General features: G+C 43.7%; 1 protein-coding gene across 11 annotated transcripts in view; it reads left to right on the top strand.

Moving 5' to 3' along the window:
- The window catches only part of DISP1 (dispatched RND transporter family member 1), a 174,510-nt gene that overhangs the window by 48,808 nt on the left and 111,149 nt on the right, over positions 1-14,553 (top strand). The window contains exon 1 of one of the 11 annotated variants that reach the window (XM_044267452.1): positions 3,740-3,760. The exons of the other annotated variants lie outside the window; for them this stretch is intronic. The gene's annotated coding sequence lies outside the window, so the exon portion shown is untranslated. Of the gene's footprint in view, positions 1-3,739; positions 3,761-14,553 lie in introns of those variants that run through there. 11 annotated transcript variants of the gene reach the window in all.

Raw genomic sequence — 14,553 nt, 5'->3', positions numbered from 1 at the left:
CAGCCCAGTGGCCATGATTCCTTCTTCCTTGTGATGCTCCTGTCTTTGCGTGCCTTCAGCAGGGCTGTTGAATCGCTGGAATTGTACGCAAGATTCTATGAAGATGCATTATTTAAGGGAAATTCCCATAGTTCTTCCCCAGTTTTAGAGGATTTCATGAGTTCTCTGAGTTGAAGATGTCCTCCTTCCCAGATGATTTGTGGGGCCCCTTTCCATTTGCTTCTTGAATGTCAGGGAACCTCTTTGTACACAGGAAGGTGCTCCCGACTTTATTCTCTGCATTCAGGGAGGACGGGAGATCTGCACCAGACAAGTATAAAGGGACTTAATTATTCCCCAATAATTCATTAACTGTTGCATTCCTGGGTGTGCTTTAATATTTGAGTGTAACAGCTCTGCTTTTAAATATTTCAATGGTGTTAGGGTTATAAAAAGCATTCTGTAGATATTTTCCATTTCAGATATTCCTAACAAGTGGCCAGCTCTACTGAAAACCAAAATAGATGTTTCTCATTTTAATTGTATTTTTTCCAACTTGGAAACAAAAGCATTCTATATTTTTGAAGCTAATTGTCCAGTGGAGGAACACTTTATCTGGAATCATTTACAAACTCGTTAGGAAAAAAGTTCAGATTGACAGCATTTGGGGTTTCTCATAAGCATTTGAAGGCAGACAGGTCAACTATAACAAAACAGTAATGTAGACTTTTTATCTATATTTTTCTAGTCAGCCAAAGTGCAAAGTTGTCTTCTTAACTAAAATCATCATTCATGTGACTCACCAAGATAGCCTGACAAAGTCAGACCTCCTCTGGGAGGACGAGATACCCAAGTAATACATCTATCATGTATCACAGTTGAGAGAAGGAAAATACTCCTTTGAAATCAATGTTGCTTTTATTTCTGCACTGCTAATTCTGACCTCAAAAATAAAATGTCCTTTTTCAAGGGTCTTAATTCTACTGGGGAATAATCAAACCAAATTAACAAACACAAGCACCTTACCCCCCTTTTAAAAAACTACTGGTGATTAATCCTGGTTTAGTGTGTGGGACTTAGCTAACAGGGTGTCACATACATGTTTAACGAAAGTAACTGAGTGCACTCGCTTGGGTCATGTGCAGTGATGGTGCATCGTGGGTACTTGCTCGGGCAGTTTGCTGGTGAACGTGGCTGTGACGGTGCCTTGCGGCTACACACTTGGGCTGTGTGCTGGTGAATGTGGCAGTGACTGTGCCTTGAGGGTGCTTGCTCAGGCAGTGTTCTAGTGAACATGGCAGTGTCTGTGCCTCACGGGTGCTCACTCGGGCAGTGTGCTGGTGTATGTGGCACTGATGGTGCCTCGCAGGTGCTCACTCTGGCCGTGTGCTAGTGAACGTGGCACTGGCAGTGCCTTGTGCGTACTTAGGCAGTGTGGCTAGTGAACATGGCAGTGACTGTGCCTTGCGGGTACTGACTCGGGCAGTGTGCTAATGAACGTTGCAGTGACTGTGCGTTGCGGGTGCTTACTTGGGCAGTGTGCTGGTGAACGTGGCACTGACAGTGCCTTGTGCGTACTCACTCCGGCAGTGTGCTAGTGAACTTGGCAGTGACTGTGCCTCACGGGTACTTGCTTGGGCAGTATGTTAGTGAACATTGCTGTGATGGTGCCTCGCAGGTGCTTGCACGGGCCGTGTGCCAGTGCACTTGGCACTGACGGTTCTTGCCTTAGAGACAGACATGTATGTGTGTAAATGTATGTCCTACATATGTTCATATACAAATAGCCTCAAGTACAGGAAACAGATGAATAGGGCCTGAGGAGAGGGTAGTCTTTGCTTTAAAAAGCCACCTCCCATGAGTTATTTGGCAGAAAAAGTAGAGCCCTTTGCCTAGTCTTGATAATTAATGTTTATTCTGTGTTTTAATAATAAAGTTGGTGCCAGGCCACGATTTGTGGCAGTTCAGAGACGAAGCTGCAGTCATCCAGTAGTATTTGTGCCTGGAAACAGAAACTTTGCCCTGGAAATGCAGACATGTGGGTACATATGGAAGCGGTGTAGGCGGCCGCCTGTGCAGGAAGGAAGGGGATAGTCCCTGATACCACAGAACCACGGCATGGAAGCTGGTGCCGGAAGCTGCTCCTGGAGATGGCTATGCGCCCTACCCTCCGCCAACCAATCCGGTCTGGGCCGCTTCACTATTGCTGGAATGGTGGCTTCAGGGCTTTCCCTCTGTTCATTAGAACAGATCCTCTTTTTTTTTTGCTTAGCCAGAGACTGTGCTTTGAAAGCTGAGTGCTGAAAGATATGTGGGGATGTCGAGCTGCTTTCGATGAACAAAACTGGGGGACTAGAATGGGTGCTCCAGAGTACCAACAGTCCCGTCTGTGGGGAAGCCAGGGCAGTTCAGTGTAAATCATTTTCACCTTTGTCTCGGGGGCACAGGGGCCCCCCAGACAACCCTGGGAGCTGCCAGGGGGAGCAGGTTTGCAGAGATGCCGTGAGTGGGGACTCAGCCCACCCTACTCCCCTTAACTAGGGAGCTGCTACAAAGCCAAACAAAAAACTCGAAAGCAGTGGAAGTTCTTGACTCTGTCGCAGAGCCTGCCTGAGGTACAGTGTGTGTGCCAGTCCCCGAAGCATCTCTGCCTGTGATGAGGAACCGTCACAGGAACCTTCTCACTGGGCCTTCCCTGTTCTGGCCTCCTCTGCCCTTCTCACACAAGGAGAGTAGGGGAAGGAACTGTTTAACAGTTGACTTCCATACTGTGAGAGCCAGGAAAGTAAGAGCTATTAGAAATGATGGATTTAAATGTTAATCAGCGTTTGAAAGCCCTGAAAGATACTCTTCTGTTTTCTCACTAAATGAAAAACTTGCCTTATCTTCATTAAGAATATGTACAGAAGTAACCAGCACTCTAAACTATTTAGAAAGCAGCAGGTTGTAGCCATAATGAGTCTTAACCTTGGCAGGATCAGCACATGGAGATGGTTCTTAGGTGCCCGGGGACAGATGCACACTCCGGGCTGCCTCACTCAGGCCACGTCTTCATCAAATCAAGCTGTCCTGATTTTTGTAATTAATCTTACTAGGTTACTAAGTGCTTTTCATGCTTAACGAACAAAATTTAAAGAGTTAACTAGCATAATTATGCAGTGTAAATTGCTTCCTTTTTTTATTTCAAAGCACATTTTTCTCCCCACCTTTTGAAGATATTTTCACTAATTCAGAGTTTGCATAATATTAAGAATACCATAACTTATAAGCTTGTAAGGGTGTGTGCTTCCTACGTAATGGGACTGGAATTTTTCTCCAATTACAGGAGAGGCAGACCATCATTCTCCAGTTTCAAAAACAGAATGCAGCTGGCTGCAGAAGGAGGGCTGAGCTAACAGAACATTTAATACTTTGAAAAATATGTCCTGGGGGAAAAGATTTTTCTGTTCAAAAAGATACTGAATTATTTAGCTTGGCAGCTCCAGGGTGTGAATATTTTGAGCGCCATGACTGTCATTTATATTTTATTGAGTTCAAATGGAAAAATTGAAAACTGTATTCCGACGTGTAGTCCTTTATTAGATCTCATATAAACCTCTGGCTGCAACGGCCAGCGCGCTTCTGTGATCTGCATAGGCACATTCCACTTCGAGGGGATCAGTGTTTAATTTTCAGAATTCTCAGCAGAGCTACAGCCAAAAATTCCTGCACTGAGGCTCCTTCCGGCCCAGATGAAACTAATAATTCCCGGCTGTGCTGCTGTCATTCATTACTAATCCAGGTATGGCTGCTCACTGTTTTTAATTTTCCTTTTCTGAACCCAAAGGCAGTGTTTGCCTTTTCCCATGAGAAGGCGTGATCATGTGCTGGAGATTCCAGCGGCTGGAAGTGGAGGCCTTCTCTACCCTGACATAACTGGGCTTTGTTGTTGGCCTGGTGGGTGTGGGCTCGCTCATAGACACAGCACAGGGGAGGACCAGTGTGGGGCAGAGTCTTCTAGAAAAACAAGACTGTGTTGGGGGTTGGCCCTAAGGTGTTGAAGCTGGTATGAGGGAAAGCAGCTCTTTCCTATCACAGGATATCAACTGATGCCACTGGCCATTTTGGGACAGAATGTTGAGCTGGGTGGACAGTATGTTTTAATGTTTATTACAAGTTATAAAAATAATAGTGCTTTGGGAAGCATTCAAAATGTTGTCACCATTTAATATTCTGTTAAAATCAGATCAGAATGTATCCATTTCACATTTTATTTATTTATTTTTAAGGATATTTATTTATTTATTTGACAGAGATCACATGTAGGCAGAGAGGCAGGCAGAGAGAGAGGAAGGGAAGCAGGCTCCCCACTGAGCAGAGAGCCCGATGAGGGGCTCGATCCCAGGAGTCTGGGATCATGACCTGAGCCGAAGGCAGAGGCTTTAACCCACTGAGCCACCCAGGCGCCCCCCATTTCACATTTTATTTTATTTTATTTATTTATTTTTTTAAAAAGATTTTTATTTATTTATTTGACAGACAGAGATCACAAGCACGCGGAGAGGCAGGCAGAGAGAGAAGGAAGGGAAGCAGGCTCTCCGTCGAGCAGAGAGCCCGATGTGGTGCTCGATCCCAGGACCCTGGGATCATGACCTGAGCTGAAGGCAGAGGCTTTAACCCACTGAGCCACCCAGGTGCACCCCCATTTCACGTTTTAAACTGTATTAATGGACATTTAAAAACAGTGTGTATGGAATAAGAATCATGGAACTTGGAATCGGGCTGTTTTGACCTTATCTCAGCTGACTTTGTGACCTCAGGCCAGTGACATAAGGTACTTGGTTTTAGGGTTTTTTGTTTTGTTTCTTTTTTGTTTTTAAATAAAATAGTGTAACAGATTACAGAGTTAGTGTGAGGATTAATGATATGGTAGGTATAGGATACCTATGTAAGGCCTGTGGCATGTTTGGTACTCAGTAAATGATCCATTATATATTTATTGTGAATTGTCTGTCTCAGTCCAGTCTGTCTGCTTGCTCACCCATCCCCTGCCTACCTACTTGCCTATATATTTATATTTATCTTACAGATCTTTTTTTTTCTGGCCTCCCCTTCTTTTTTAAATCCAGCTGTATTCTGGGGGCACCTGGGCAACTCAGTTAGGTGTCCAGCTCTTGGTTTTGGCTTAGGTCATGATCTCAGTGTTGTGGGATCGAGCACCATGTGGGGCTGCTTGCTCAGTGGGGAGTCTGCTTGAGGGTTCTTTCTCCCTCTGCTCCTTCCTCCCCCTACTTGCACCCTCTCTCTCTCTCTCTCAAAAATAGATATTTTTTAAAAAATCTAATTGTGTTCTGTGGAAATTTAAAATATGAGAATACTTAGCATAAAGGATAAATGTATGAAAAATGAAAGGTTCACTGGTTATCTCCCAAGAGGCTTCTAGATTATGTTATCTTTGTGTGACTTTCAGTCTGCTGGTATGTCAGCCTCTTAAGCCTCTAGCTCTCTCTCCTGGGGAGACATTATCAAGGTCACAGAGCAAGATAACTGCACTTACTGCCTACTAATAGGACTCTACAGACTATGGCTTCTAGCCGGCACCAGAGCAGAGAGCTGAGGAGCCGTAATCAGCATCAGGTTTCTCGGTGAGCAAGGGAGTATGAAAAGGGAGAGCTAGTTCTGGGATTCAGATAGTTAGCAGCACAGGTAAGTGTGGTAAACTGAACATGTGCTCTATTTTCTGGCCCCTATGAACTCTCACTGAACTGACTGTAATGGAATGGAAGGTGACAACCATAGAATGAACTTGACCAGCATTTTGGAGGCTGGACTGTGGATCGTCCAGCGCTGTGCTGATGGGTACTGTAGAGCAGAGAGGACAGAACAGGGTAGAAGCAGATAAGAAGTGAGTGACAGAAGATCGTGTCCCTGGAAGCCACAGACCTGGAGGGCATGGGCTATCTCTGAGGGCGAGCATGCTGCAGGAGCTGCAAACAGGAGAATTGTTTGAAAACTGGGTTCCTGGGCTCCTGTCTCTGCTACATATGGCCAGGGGACTGCCTCTCCCTGCTGTAACAGAAGACCAGTGCTGTATTTTCAGAATCCTTAAGTTGGGCACAGCTAAGGACGGGGTGAATACCGTCACAGGTATTGGGTCTGTATGGGTGATCTAAATGGATCAAAAAAGCTTTGTTCTTGTGGGAGGAAATGAACAGTAAATAGTACATGTAGTAAAGTTATTTGCCTAGGATGTCAGAAGTGATAAATACTTAGAGAAGAAGAACTTAGAATCAGGGAAGTTGTGAGTTCTGGGGGGAAGGGCTGTGGTTTAAAACGAGGTGGCCAAGTGGGAGCCATTTGAGTATTGCACTGGGAGAGTGAAAGAGCTTTGCAGATTGGAGGTGGTAGTGTCCTGGGTGGAGGAACAGGTAGTGCAAAGGTCCTGAAGTAGATGCAAGACTGAAGCCGCAAGGTGGTTAGCTGGTGGAGGAGAGTGAGAGCTGAGGTCAGGAGTACTGAAGGGCCATGGGGTGGGCAGTGGAGATCATGTAGGGCCTGGCTGGCTATTGTAAGTCCTTGCTTTTTCTTCGAATGAGTTTGAGTAGTAACACAGTCTGACTTAACATTTTAACAGAATCAAACCAGAGTCTGCATACTGAGTTGCAATGCTCTCTGCCCAATTTTGGCCAACACACAGAGGCTCCCAGGCTTATACCCACCCCCCTTTCTCTACCCTCAACAGACACACACACAGGAGAATGGAGGATCTCTCTCTAGGGAAAAGAAACAGTTCTGCCATTAATATACGGCTACTGCTTATGTCTCTGCTGTCTCTTAACTCGGACAGACATGCTGGAGGAAAGTCTCACATGAAAGAAACTAAAACAGACAGGAAGATTAAAAAAAGAATGTGAAAGGAGCAGAGTCAATAAAGGAGCAAAAGACATTTCAAGGAAACTGTAATTAAAATCCTCAGGTATAAGAGAAGACGCTGTGTCTGTGGAACAACAAGGGCTCCAGAAAGGATCATTCACAGAATAAATAGGGCTCTTGGATATTGGGATATTGGAAGATTATTAATTCAATAGAAGGTCTGGGACATCAGATGGAGTCTATCTTCCCCAAAATAGATTTCAGCAGGCAGGGAGGCAGACAATAAAGTGGGAATGGAGGTAACAAGATGCAGCTAGAGGGAGCCGGCCTGGTGTTTGCTGGGCAGGTGGAGGTATAGGACCCCAGCAGGAGGAGCTCCGAGATAGACAGGATGGACAGGACAAGAGGAGGTACAGGACAGATGGGATGGACAGGACAGACAGGACAAGAGCAGCGTCATGATGGGCAGGGCTGTCAGGACGGACAGGACAGGAGGAGCTCCAGGACAGGTTTGGGGGGACCGCTGTTGTCCAGGCTTGTGTACTCTAGACTCTAGATCCCATGAAGTTGGGAGTTGTTTGCTGTCCTGTGTACACATGTCACAGGCCTGGAGGTGTTGTCACTGAATCATCTTGTATTAAGAAGATGAGCAGAAAAGTAGGAGGCTGCAGATTAGAAGGAAACATGTTGTCAAGAGAGGAACTGTGATCATTGTTCTATAGGTGATTCCTTTGGGAATAATATTGAGGTACTATTTAGTTGTAATGTGAAAAGTGCTGATTTAGCGAACAAGTGTGATTTGCAGAGAAGGGGGAGGGATGCTCTGGAGAGCTACATTCCTATCGCCTATGTGAAGTCCATACGTAATGCCTGAAAGACTTAAAAAGCAGGGGGTGCCTGGCTGGCTCCATCGATGGAGTGTACAACTCTTGATCTTGGGGTTGTGGGTTTGAGCCCCATGTTGGGCGTGGGGCCTACTTGAAAAAATTTGCAAAGCAGTTATGAACATGTGAACTGCAGGTAATGAATGAGGAGAAGGTGTAGGGGAAGCAAGGATGGGCAGGGGACCACTTTCCCCCCAATATGGGCCCTGTAGAACTACTTTTAAAACTATGTAAATAGGTTGTTTTGATAAAAGTAAAAATTAAATTTCAGATATTTGATGGAACCAAGGTCCACCCATTCCTCCCCTAAGGCCACAGTTGTCACCAGAGTGTGGCTGTCCCTAGGACAAGAAGCCCTCCCTCTGGGACAGCCCCATGTCTTATTCTCTCCGTTTCCATCGCTGCCATCCTGCCTTCTGAATTACTGTGTACTTAAGAGACCTTAAGACAGTTCCATCACAGGCCAGTAAGTGGCTGGGAGCATTCCGCCCCTAGTTCTTGGTTTCTTTTGTGGTGACTTTGCATTTACATACCAAGGCCACCCCTTATGAGCCATTGGTGGTAATTTTATTGTAACCTCGAATTACTGATAGCACATTTCACTCTAGAGAAGCCTGCTAGTGCTTTGTTATTCCAGCCATTTACATATGCTAGACCAGAAATTCTGTGGAATCAGGGATTATGTTTTTTATCATTAAGTGTCTGTCATACTCCATGCACATGGGAGATCTTCAGACGTTTGACCAGCGTTCTCTTACACCATGAAACACAGGTGTTTCATGTAGCAATTAAGTAATCATGTAGTGATTAAGAGCTTGGCTTCTGAGTCAAATGAGCCTGGATTTGAATCCCATCTCTGTCACATCCTGGCCTGGTCCCCTCCTCTGAATCGGGAGGGGGTGCGGGGAGGCAGGGACCCCGCTCAGCACTCAGCATGGGCCAGAGACTGCTCATGGTGCTGTTTCTGCCTTTCTGTGTGGCCATCCCTGCCCTTGGCTTGGTCTGGTTATGAAGTCAGAGCAGCTCAGCACGTGTTCATGACTCTCAGCACAGCTTTTCAGACGTCCTTTGCATGGATGTCTGCACCCACCTCTTGCTAAAGCACTCTCCCTTGACTTCCAATTAACACCGACAAGCCCAGTCCTTCCCAAACATTCCACCTTCTCACCATGTGGTGTTCTTGATCATCATCCTACTGTTCTTCCAAAATTCATTCACCATAGTGAATGATTAACTTGGCATTTAAAAATAATATTTGTTAGTAAAGCCACACTCCCTGAATTCCCTAGTAATGTTGTTGTAATATAGATCATGTACAACAGAAATATTTTTAAAGCAAAAATTCTGTTTCTCAGGAGACAGACATTTATTTTTAGGAATGTTTATTATCAAACTTCTAGTACAGCAGGGAAAATGTTCACGTCCTTCACAATATGCTTTCCTCATGAGGTATTTTGGGAGCATTAGAAGAGAATAGTAATAAGATAATTTTAGCGGTGTCTGACTGGTTCCATCCATAGAGCATATGGCTCTTGACCTTGGGGGTGTGAGTTCGAGCCCCACGTTGGGTGTCAAGATTGCTTTAAAAAATAGAATCTTAAAAAATGAAGATAATTTTATCATTTGTTTTTCTGAAAGGCTGAGCAACCCTTTCAAGACTAAGCTGTCCTCAAGGGTAGGAATCTATGTTCTGTTCATCTTTGTCCACTGTGTGACTTTTATAAAGTCTTAACTGTCAGCTGAAGGACTACTTTCATGAGTGGATTAACTATAGTGTTTCGTTTGTTTGTAACTTTTTATTCTGGTATAATTTTGAACTTAAGAGTTAACAAAATTAGTACAAGGAAATCTCATATACTGTTTTTCCAGATTTACCAATTGTTTACTAAGTTTTCATTTTTTTTAAAAGATATGTTTATTTATTTGAGAGATAGATTGCGTGTGTGCGCATGTGGGGATCTGGGCAGAGGGAGAAGGGGAGAGAGAGAGTCCCCAAGCAGACTCCTTGCTGAGCAGGAAGCTCAATGTGGGCCTTGATTCCAGGATCCTGAGATTGTGACCTGAGCTGAAGTCAAAAGGCAGAACCTTAACCAGCTGAGCCCCCTGGGTGCCCACATTTTTAATTTTTTATATATGCATAGTGTTTTTCTGAACCATTTGAGAGTAAGTTGCCACCATCATGCCCCTTTACCGCTAAATTCTTCACCACGTAATTCCCAAGTTGTCCATTCTCTTTTAAAGTGCCATTGTCTGTATTTAGCTTTGATACACTGCTGTGCTCCCCTGTAGTCCACGGTCTCGTGCCGTCTGGTACAGCCGCTTCTTTCCCGTCCAGAGTCAGATGGTCCATGTAAGCCTCATGACCTCCTTTTTTTTTTTTTTTTTAAAGATTTTATTTATTTGTCAGAGAGAGAGGGAGAGAGAGTGAGCACAGGCAGACAGAATGGCAGGCAGATACAGAGGGAGAAGCAGGCTCTCTGCCGAGCAAGGAGTCCCATGTGGGACTCAATCCCAGGACGCTGGGATCATGACCTGAGCCGAAGGCAGCTGCTTAACCAACTGAGCCACCCAGGCGTCCCTCATGTCCTCCTTTAATTCAATCTGGAGCAGTTCTTTAATCTTTCTTTACTTTCTTGACCTTTGAAGAGTAGAGTTCAATTATTTTGTAAAGTAGTCCTCAGTTTGGGTTTGTCTAATGTGTCCTCATGATTCAGTTGGAGTTTGCTAGTTTGGGCAGCAAAGCCAGAGAAGGGATGTTGTGCTGCCTTTGTATCTCCTGTCGGCAAGTACATGACGTCAAATACAAATACACTGATTTGTCAGTCCGTTAGATTGCATCCACCAGTGTTCTCCACTGTAAAATGATTGTTCCCCCTTTGTAATTAATATGTAATTTGTGGGGAGATGCTTTGAAACTGTAAATACCTGGTTCCTTATCAGCCTTTCACTCTACAGTTACAGCGTCCATCCTTCCAGCCTTCCCTATTTGTTAGTTGGTACTATGCTCTAAGAAAGAGTTTCCCTTTCTTCCTTTTTAAAATTTATATTCGTTCAAATTCATAAGGTTCTTACTTTATTCAAGGAGTTCTATTCCTTACAGTCATTAATTATTTTGATGCTTGAAATTATTCCTGCATTGGTCTGTGGGAGCCCCTACCTACTAACTGTTACTCTGACCTTTGGAAATGTCTTCATCATTTTTTGAGAATTTCATACTTCTTGGCGTAACAAGATGTTTTAAGTTCTTCGTGTACTTTCTTTGCCCCAGCCCTGGACTCGGCCTTTTTATAGGTTGTCTTGGTTCCTTTTTGTGAAGAATGGTGTTGTAAAGGCAAGATCTGGGTGCTTGGCATGCATGTTGCTACTAATTTGTTGTTGACGTTAGATCCTGTCAGGTCTCAGATCTCTCGGACTGAGCCAGGGAATATGTGTACCTGCGTGTGTATAACACACCTCTGTCTGTGTCTGAATTAAAGCTCTGTATCTGAGTGAACACTTGACATCATTGCACTTCAAATCCAGCAGCCCATGATTTGTTCTAGGCATAGCATGTTTGTAACTCCAATAGGGGAAACCTGGCTCCGTGATACTTTTCTATGTCACTAGTATCTTGTCCAAGTCTTTGGCATTGAGTGGTAAATCCATGGTTTAAGGATTTGGATGAATGAATGAGTAAATACAGTCATTACAGTGTTATCTCTGTATATATTCGCACTGCTGTGACCAATATTTGGCATGAGGTAGATGGTAAATAAAATTTTGTTGCACAAGTGATTCTTTCCTCTCTAATATCTTCCTATTTTATTTTAAACCAGCTGAGATAGGACTCCATATAAGTATTCTTGGTTTGTTTTATTTGTTTTTGTTTCTTTAATGTTTATTTATTTATTTATAGAGCATGAGTGGGAGGGGCAGAGGGAGAGGAAGACAGAATCCCAAGTAGACTCTGAGCTGAGCATGGAGCCCAACATGTGGCTCAATCCTATGACCCCAAGATCATGAGCTGAGCCGAAACCAAGTTTGGACACATAACCGACTGAGCCACTTAGGCACCCCAAGTACTCTCGTTTTTTGCCATTTAAAGCTTGATGCAGAGAAATTATTCAATTAATAGGAACAATCGTTTTCCAGTAAGAAAAAGTCATAAATAAAAATAAAATTACTCTGTAAGAAAAACAGTTCTTTTATTTGAATAACCTCAGATTTGGGCAGCACCATTGAAAAGGTTCCTGTTTTTCTAGTTACAGAAATTGTAGCTTGCAGAGTCTGGCACATTTTTCTCATTTGTCAGCTCTACAACGTGAAATAAGTTTTTCATCTGAATTCTATTCCTACACCCCCGCTGTCAGACAAAAAGAATTTCCATGTCACTGGAGCTTGTTATTATATAAGAAAGAATGCTTGAAGATAACGTATGAATAAGTGATCAGAAATCTCTGATAACCTTCAGACTCATTGCCAGCTATATTAACTATGAGTAATCTGGGGTTGGGGGGGACAGTGGAGTTTCATTCACCTATGCCCTCAAAGGTTGTAGATTTATAATTTAGGACAGCCATTAATGATGTTCCTTCACGAAGTGGATTTTTTTCCTTAAACCTCAGGAAATGCCTATATTTGTCTTGATATAATTAAAACTAAGTAACTCCTTGTTCTATAAACTCTTATTCCTAGAAACTTGTTTAAAAAAACTATTCTTTTTTGTATTTGCTTTTTCTCTTTACCTGAAGGATATTAAGTATAGCATATGCATTGTAACCTCTAGGATAGAATTCACAATGTAATTTCTAACGAGTCATGCTACCAGATACTTAGGAAGAAACATGGGGGTTAGTTTTATGTTCAGTAGACTTTTCCATAGTTGGCTGGGAATTGACCATTTTCTGTTTTAAAAACGTTTTCTTCCAATATGGTTTCTTTAAACATTTACAGAAACTTTTTTTTGTCCCCATGCTTAAAAGTGGGGAATACCAGGAGTCTGCATCTTTTAAAACTAAGAAAAATCAAGACATTTAAACAACTTCAGTCTTGAAATCTCTTCCTATTTAAAGAAAAGCTAAATAACAGTTTACATACTCTTTTCTAAGATTAAATGTTTGAAAGTAAAGTTTTTTGGATTTCTTTCTTTTGTTAAATTTTATTTTTTCAGTGTTCCAAGATTCATTGTTATCATCATCATCATTATTATTATTAATTAAAGAGGAAGAGAAAGAGAATGCATGCATGAGACCAGGGGGTGGGGCAGAGGGAGATAGAATCCCAAGCTGACTCCCCACGCAGCACGGAACCTGACATGGGGCTCCATCTTAAGACCCTGAGATCATGACCTGAGCTGAAACGAATTGATTGCTTACTGGACTGAGCCACCCAGGTGCCCCTGGATTATTACTTCATGGCGTGGGGGGAGGGGGTGGGGCTTAAAGTGTTTTATCTTGCTTCCCTGCTGCAGAGACTGCTCTTGAGTCAGCCTAATATTACTAATTGACACACGGGCTCATGGTAGTAACTATTAGAGGCAGGTGTAGTTGTCATATTTCCAGAAATATCTTTGCACTTGTAGCACAAAGTTACTTTTTTTCTCTTTGAATTGTCACTTCAGGGTCCCCTGTTGGGTTTATGATAATGCAGTGCCTTCTTCAAGGAGTGGGCCCCCCAGGAACCAGACCGGCATGAGGACTGGTGGGAGTTACCCAGGAAAACTCGTGTTTACCTCCGTGGGTCCGTGCTCTGCCAGCCCACCCATTCTTCCCCTTAAGCAGGAGGACATGGGTGGGGCAGAGGGTCCAGTAGGGGTCTTTTTCCAGGCTGGCCGTTTTCCCCTCCCCCTGCACCCGCCCCCCCACCAGGCACAGCCTCATCTCTTGTCAGGGCTGGCTTTGTCTTCACTGCTTTCTCTCACAGGAGAACATGGCCTCAGAAATAGGATCCATGCAGTGTTTTGCGGTTTGTTTTGTATTTCATTCTGTTTTATATGTTTTTGAGTGAGACAAACATCATGCAAATTAAGATGCAGGTACATTTTCATTTCACTCGTGAACTAAAGGTACTCATGGGTGTGAAGTAATTCTTGTCACGCTTTCCTATAAATTTACAGTGAGCCAAGCCTCTCTTGCTGGTTAAAGTAAACACTAACTTTCCTTTCTGTGTTTGAGAATGCAGTAGAGAGGCCCCTGGGGGGCTCAGTCGTTAATCGTCTGCCTTTGGCTCAGGTCATGATCTCAGGGTCCTGGGATCGAGCCCCATGTCGGGCTCCCTGATGGGTGGGAAGCCTGCTTCTTCCTGTCCCACTCCCCTAGCTTGTGTTCCCTCTTTCGCTCTGTCAAATAAAATCTTAAATAAATAAAAAAATGCAGCAGAGGGGTGCCTGGGTGACTCAGTTGGTTGAGGGTGGGACTCCTGATTGTGGCTCTGGTCATGATCCCAGAGTTGTGAGATCAATCCCCAGATGGGTTTCACATTGGGCATGAAGGCTGCTCAGGCTTATCTTTCTCTTTACTTCTCTCTCTGCTCTCGCTTGCTCACACTCTCTCTCTCTCAAAAAAGAAAAAAAAATGCAGCAGAATATTTGTAAAAAATGACACATGAGGGGCTGCTGGGTGGCTTAGTCATTGGGCGTCTGCCTTCGGCTCAGGTCATGATTCCAAGGTCCTGGGCTCGAGCCCCACATCGGGCTCCCTGCTCAGTGGGAAGCCTGCTTCTCCCTCTCCCACTTCCCTGCTTACATTCCCTCTCTCACTCTCTGTCCAAAAAAAAAAAAAAAAAAAAAATCTTAAAAAAAAATGACACACAAATTTTTTAACAGAAGTATGTTGAAATTTAACTGAATCAAGCCCAGTGA

The sequence above is a fragment of the Neovison vison genome, chromosome 10, assembly GCF_020171115.1.
Source record: "Neovison vison isolate M4711 chromosome 10, ASM_NN_V1, whole genome shotgun sequence".
Taxonomy (NCBI): domain Eukaryota; kingdom Metazoa; phylum Chordata; class Mammalia; order Carnivora; family Mustelidae; genus Neogale; species Neogale vison.
This window is presented reverse-complemented; position numbering and strand designations above follow the sequence as displayed.